Genomic DNA, 6,024 nt, shown 5'->3' with positions numbered 1-6,024 from the left:
CCTTCCTCTGCAGCATTGAGCATGACCACTTTGCAGAGCTCCTCTGGGCCCTTTTGGCTCGGTTCCTGCCTGCTGCTCAAGCACCAGGAAGATGGCCTCTCGTGCCCTGCAGCTGGGGGGAGGAAGGCTTTTTTTTTCCCCCAGGTGGGACAGCAAGCGTCTCCGGGGGTTTTTTGCCTTCCTCTGCAGCGTTGAGCACGGCCCCTTGCCACGGCTTCTTTGGGCCATTTGGGCTGGGCGCCTGCTGCTCCACGAGCTGGCCCGAAACTTTGCTAGAACAGCCTACCTAAACCAGCAAAGAACAACTCACGTAAACCAACCTTAAACAACCTAAACCAGTCTGCCTTAAAAAACTTCAATCAGCCACCAACAACCTAAGCAGAACCTTAAACAATCTTCAACAAATTACCTAAACCAAACAAAAGTAACCAACCTAAACACCCTAAAACAAACCTACTCAAACCAAATGACCTAAAAAATCCTACCTAAAACAATCTCAAACTACATAAACCGGCATTTCTCAGCCAACCTTAAGCAACCTGTAACCAAACAAGCTAAACAAACCGAAACCAACCAAATGACATCACCTGACCAAAATGACCTAAAGCAAACAACCCAAAGCTAAATAGAACCACTGACACCAGCCTGCAATGACCAAGCTAAAAACCAATCTAAACCAACTCAACTTCAACAACAAAGCCAAAACACTCAAAAATACCTCAACAACAAAACTCCAACCAACAGTCACCCGACCCCATGCAGTGTCTCACTTGGATGTGTCTGCAGGCTTGGAAGCTTGACTACCCAAGGTTCTCCTACTAATGGACCCCGAGCTTGTTTGCAGGTTCTCAAGCACAGCGCAGCTACCGTATCCCCTTGACCTAGCAGTGGTTCGCCTCTAGCGGGGAAGCTCGTCCTCTTTGAGCAAGGCAGGGAAACACGTGGAGCAGGGAAGGAGGAAGGGGACATCTGCTGAGACAGCACAAACAGCCCAATCGAGCCTGGTGATTAGTGGGGGGACGCATGTCCCAGCGACATTGCAGTCACATCCAAATCATCCAGACACAACCTAAAACCAACAAAACACAATGTCAATCTAACCAAAGCACCTAAAGCAACCTCAACAACCAATCTAAACCACCCCAACCTGAAGGAACCCATCTTCAAAACATGCAACATAAATAACACTGCCTAAAACAACCTACCAAAAAGTAACTAAACCAACCGAAACCAAATAACCTGAACCAACCTTAACAGAAACTCTTCAAGCAACCTAAACAATGTAAACCAAACCTGCCTAAACCAACCTACCTGAAAACACAGACACCCACCAACCCACCTGAACTGCCTACTGAAAAGAAACAACCTAAAATAACCAACCAACCAACCCACCTCCATCTTAAAATCATCTAAACAAACCTAAACCAGACTACTGAAAATGGCCTCAACAAAAACACCTTCAGATACGCCACCTACAACAACCAACGGAAGATACCTAAACCAAACTAACACAACCAGTGCTAAAGAATCGTCAGAAAACAGCACCAACCAAAGAACCCAGCAAAACCAAGAAAAATAAACCTCCAAAGCTAAACAACATAGATCAGCGGTAAGAAAATCACATCAAACAACCTAAACCAACCCACCTAAACTAAACAACCAAAACCAAGCTAAACCTTCAAACCTCAAAGAAGCAATCTAAGACCGCCAACCTAAACCAAACTTAACAAACCTTAACCTAAAACAACCAGCCTGCAGTGACCTACCAACACACAACCTACCAACGACGTCATACGGTCTCAAACAACCAACTTGGAACAACCAGTCTCAAAAAGCCTTCCAAAACCAACTCATATAAACTGACCTAAACCAACCAAATGAAACCAACTTAGGAAAACCCAACAAAACCAAACCAACAACAACAATAGAAACAACATCAACAACAACAACAAAAAACCAAACAAGGCAGAAAGAAACAGGCAAAACCCAAACAAGTTCCAGACAAAGAAGGTAGATGTAGGAAACAGCATGCAGAGATGTTGCATGGGGACCCAGTGCTTTGGAGCAGCCACTGGTGTCCTGTCAGGAACAGGAAGGATTCGCAGCTGCCACTCGGCACCTCTCCCTGCGGGCAACACCAGCGCCTGGCAGGGACCAGAGCGCTTCCCGTGCACCCTGCCCAAGAAGCACAGCAGCCAAACAAGGTGTGCAAGGCAAAACATCTGCTTGTCATCGCTACATGTGATGCTTTGGAAAAGATCCCACAGTACCTCTTCTTCTTCTTTTGTGCGTGATCAGTCCCGCGCCTCATTCTCAAGGTTCTCCCTCTGAGGAACCAGGCAAAGCTTGGCCTTTATTGCTGCTGCTGCTCTCTGCAGCTCTGGGACTTGCCTTTGCCAGCCTGCAAGGGCTGTTTTCTCAAGCTAAACTGAAGAACGTATCAGCCTGCTCCTGGCTACACGTGGGCTTGTGTTAAGGACTGTTAGCACTGGCTCTGAAAAAGAGTGAGAAACAGAAATGACATGAAATAACAGAACATGAAATAACATAAAATGAAGTACATTAAAAAAATAATAATAAAAAAATAAAATTAAAAAAAAAAATATAGAAACACTTGTATCCATTGCATTTTGTGTCCTGGAAAGTGGTTTTGAGGGAAGAGTGAAGGAAGGGAGAGGGAAGGGGGAAGGGCAGGAGGGAGGGGAAGGGAAAAGAAGGCAGAAGAGGAAAGAAAGCCCTGACAGAGCCCTGAGGGCTCCATACCTGAAACTGTGCGGGTTTGACTGAAAGTGAACTGATTTTCTTCATGGAGTTAGAAACCTTTCTTTTTCACTGCTCGCACAGTCATTATTTGGAATTAGTTTGAGAACACGAGATAACACCCCAGCACAGAGCTAATGTTTTTAATTGCTCTGGTCTGAGAGCCAAGGGTATTCTGACTGCTCTGCCCGCAGATGTGATGTATCGAGGAAGCGGGGCAGAGATGGGGCAGAGCTGGACTGACATCCAGGCTGACCGATAAGAGTATTTTATCCCATTAGCGTCATGCTAATTATTTAAGGAGGGAGGGGATCTCTCTCACTCTCTCAAGCGTGCAGTGTAATCTTGATAAACTGGCCACATGGGTCAAGAAAGCTACCTGGCAACCAAACAGATCCATTACACTCTTCTGCTCAGCACATCAAGATTTTCCCTCTAAGTCTCGGCAATTTCTTGAATACCAACAATAATCAATACATACTTCTCTTTAAGAACACTCATTTTTTTAATCTTTGCCTAGACCTTCAAGAAATGTCAAACCAAACTAACTACTGAGCAGTTCAACACACAACCCACACAAAATAACCAATTAGGAACCCGATTACAAGTATCAATCGTGCAAATGCTGCTCTATGGCGCGGCTGCCCTGAGCCCATCACCCCCCAGAGATGAAGTCCAAGGGAGAAACTACTCAGCTGGCAAATGTTTCAAAAACACGTTTTGCTCACAGATCTTACAGCAAGTTTTTCCTCAGCAAACAAAAGATTAAATAGCAACAACAAGCAGAAATAATACTCACAAGTTCATAACATCTTCTGTGCTTGAACATCCATAGAATTGGCTTGGAGCCAGAAAAGCACTGTCGCTTCAAACACGTTTTGCATTTTTAACACTACAGCACTAAAGAAATATCAGAATCCCTCAGCAGAGCAGAATTCTGCGACACAACTACCAGGTTTGTCGTGCTGGTCAAACATATTGTCCAAAGATCTGCAGCTGTTGCTGTTTCCTTAAGACAAAAGGCCCATGAGTCAGTTCCCCCAGAGGCAAACCAAATCTGAGCACTGACAGGACTGCAGAGCAAAACGGCCCCGCAATGGGGCCTCGTGGCCCTGGGGGCCGCCATGCCGGCCACCGCAGCGTCCGTTGGGGACGCCACGAGCCTCTGTGATGGCAGTTGGAGCACAGCTGTGCCAGCTGCGCCATCGCTCGCAGAGAAGAGGCCGCGGACGACAGCGCCGGAGCGACTGGAAGAAGCGAGGGGAGGCTCAGGGACCCCTGCGATGGCTCCGCCGCCCAAACGGCGGCTGCGGGCCGGGAGCAGCAGCACCGCCCACAGGCAAGAGGAGCCAATGGAGATTGACCCACCCCGGGAAGGGGCGGAGCCCGTGGAGGCGGATCCGCCTCGGCAGGAGGAGGAGGTGGTGGAGGTGGATCCGCCTCAGGCGGGGCTGCCGGGGCCCAGCACCAGCATGGCCGGACTGTCTCCGGCGCCGTGGTGCCCGAAGCGCCGCAGGACGGCCGGCGGCTCTCCCAGAGCCCCCAAACAGGCCCCTGGCCACAAGCGGCGCCGCCCCCGCAGCCGCCACTGGCCACCTCCGCGGGATGGGCCGGACCAGCAGCCGCTCTGGAGCCACAGGTGAGCCCGGCTTCCCAGCCCGCACCCCCTGCCCTCCTGCCAGGGCATCTCCTCTGCCCTGCGGCCTGGGGAAGAGGCGAGGAAGAAGGCGCTGCCATCTTCTGCTCGGCAGCCCCAGAGCACCGGGAGGAGTCCTCAGGAGCCACCACACACCGGGGGACAGCGCCAGAGACCCGAGGACAGCGCTGGAGCTGGAGCTTGCCTTCAAGGGAAAAGGTTTTCACATTGCACAAATAATTCACACTTTTTCTTTCTCTCTCCTTCTCCCTGTATGCAGACCATAGAGTTAATAGAAATATGGAGATATAGAAAGTAAAAACGAGATGTATGTGTGTGTGTGTGTGCACAGAAGCCCACTGGAGACCGCCAGAGACCATCGGAGACCAAAGGACACTGTGGGATCTGCACCTTGCCTTAGAAAATGGACAAGTTTGGAGACTTGGAGGCAAAACCTTAGGAGGTATGCTTTTTATTCAGAGCCTGGTCTTTTGGAACCCTTGTCTTACTCCTCTGATTGGGTGAGATGCAAGGTTCTCCTTTACTTATGTGTTCTCTGCTCCTCCTCTCCCTCCCCTCTTGCTGTTTTCCTCCATCATCTCTGTTGTGTCTTCTTGTTGCATTCAGTAATTCTCATCTCTGGCATTTTGGTTTTTTTCCCAGGTTTGGTCAGAAATTCTTGACAGGACTGCTGGAAGGATTTTTTGAATGTGAGAGGCATTTGGGCACTCTCCCAAGGCCGGGAGATGGCTCCAGCTCAAGGTAGGATAGGGTAGGATAGGCGAGGGCTTGGGCAGGTCCTGGGAGGCGTGAGCAGCCTGTGGGACAAGGAGCCGGGTCTGGCTCCCATGCTCAGGGAACAGCCGATCGCTGTTCACCAGGAAGATGGCCTCTCGTGCCCTGCAGCTGGGGGGAGGAAGGCTTTTTTTTTCCCCCAGGTGGGACAGCAAGCGTCTCCGGGGGTTTTTTGCCTTCCTCTGCAGCGTTGAGCACGGCCCCTTGCCATGGCTTCTTTGGGCCATTTGGGCTGGGTGCCTGCTGCTTCATGAGCTGGCCCGAAACTTAGCTACAACAGCCTACCTAAACCAGCATAAAACAACTCACCTAAACCAACCTTAAAGAAGTGCAACCAACTAACCAGCCTTCAAGAAGCTAAAATAAAATGAAAATAAACACTTGTATCCCTTCTGTTTTGTGTCCTTGAAAGTGTTTTGGAGGCGGGAGGTGGGGAGACAGAGAGAGGCGGGAGTGGGGGAGACGGGAGGGGGGAAGGGAGGGTGGAGAAGGGCACGGCTGCCCTGAACCCATCACCCCTAGAGATGAAGTCCAAGGGAGACACTACTCAGCTGGCAAATATTCCAAAAACACGTTTTGCTCACAGATCTTACAGCAAGTTTTCCCTCAGCAAACAAAAGATTAAACAGCAACAACAAGCAGAAATAATACTCACAAGTCTCAACCATCTCCTACGGGATTTTCCCGTACCGGCGACACCGCCGGACCCGGCGGGCACACCTGCTGCCCCCGCTCCAGCTGCCCGCCCAGCGGCGGCGCCGGCCGCGCCACCCACGCGTGCCCACAAGCGGCCTCGCCCTCCCCGCCCGCCCGCCGGGCACAAGACGGACCCC

The 6,024-nt window shown here is 50.4% G+C and overlaps 1 long non-coding RNA gene across 2 annotated transcripts; it reads left to right on the top strand.

Moving 5' to 3' along the window:
- Positions 1-4,177: 4,177 nt before the first annotated feature.
- On the top strand, positions 4,178-5,583 carry LOC308037352. 2 transcript variants are annotated; one of them, XR_013921790.1, is made up of 4 exons: positions 4,178-4,399; positions 4,512-4,615; positions 4,749-4,859; positions 5,060-5,583. It is a non-coding gene; the product is annotated as an uncharacterized lncRNA (long non-coding RNA). The 2 variants fall into 2 exon arrangements; XR_013921791.1 differs by having other exon boundaries at positions 4,398-4,615.
- The last annotated feature ends 441 nt before the right edge of the window (positions 5,584-6,024 follow it).

The sequence above is a fragment of the Nesoenas mayeri genome, assembly GCF_963082525.1.
Source record: "Nesoenas mayeri genome assembly, chromosome: 2".
Lineage (NCBI taxonomy): Eukaryota > Metazoa > Chordata > Aves > Columbiformes > Columbidae > Nesoenas > Nesoenas mayeri.
The sequence above is the reverse complement of the archived record's forward strand: the minus strand, read 5'-3'. Positions and strand labels throughout refer to the sequence as shown.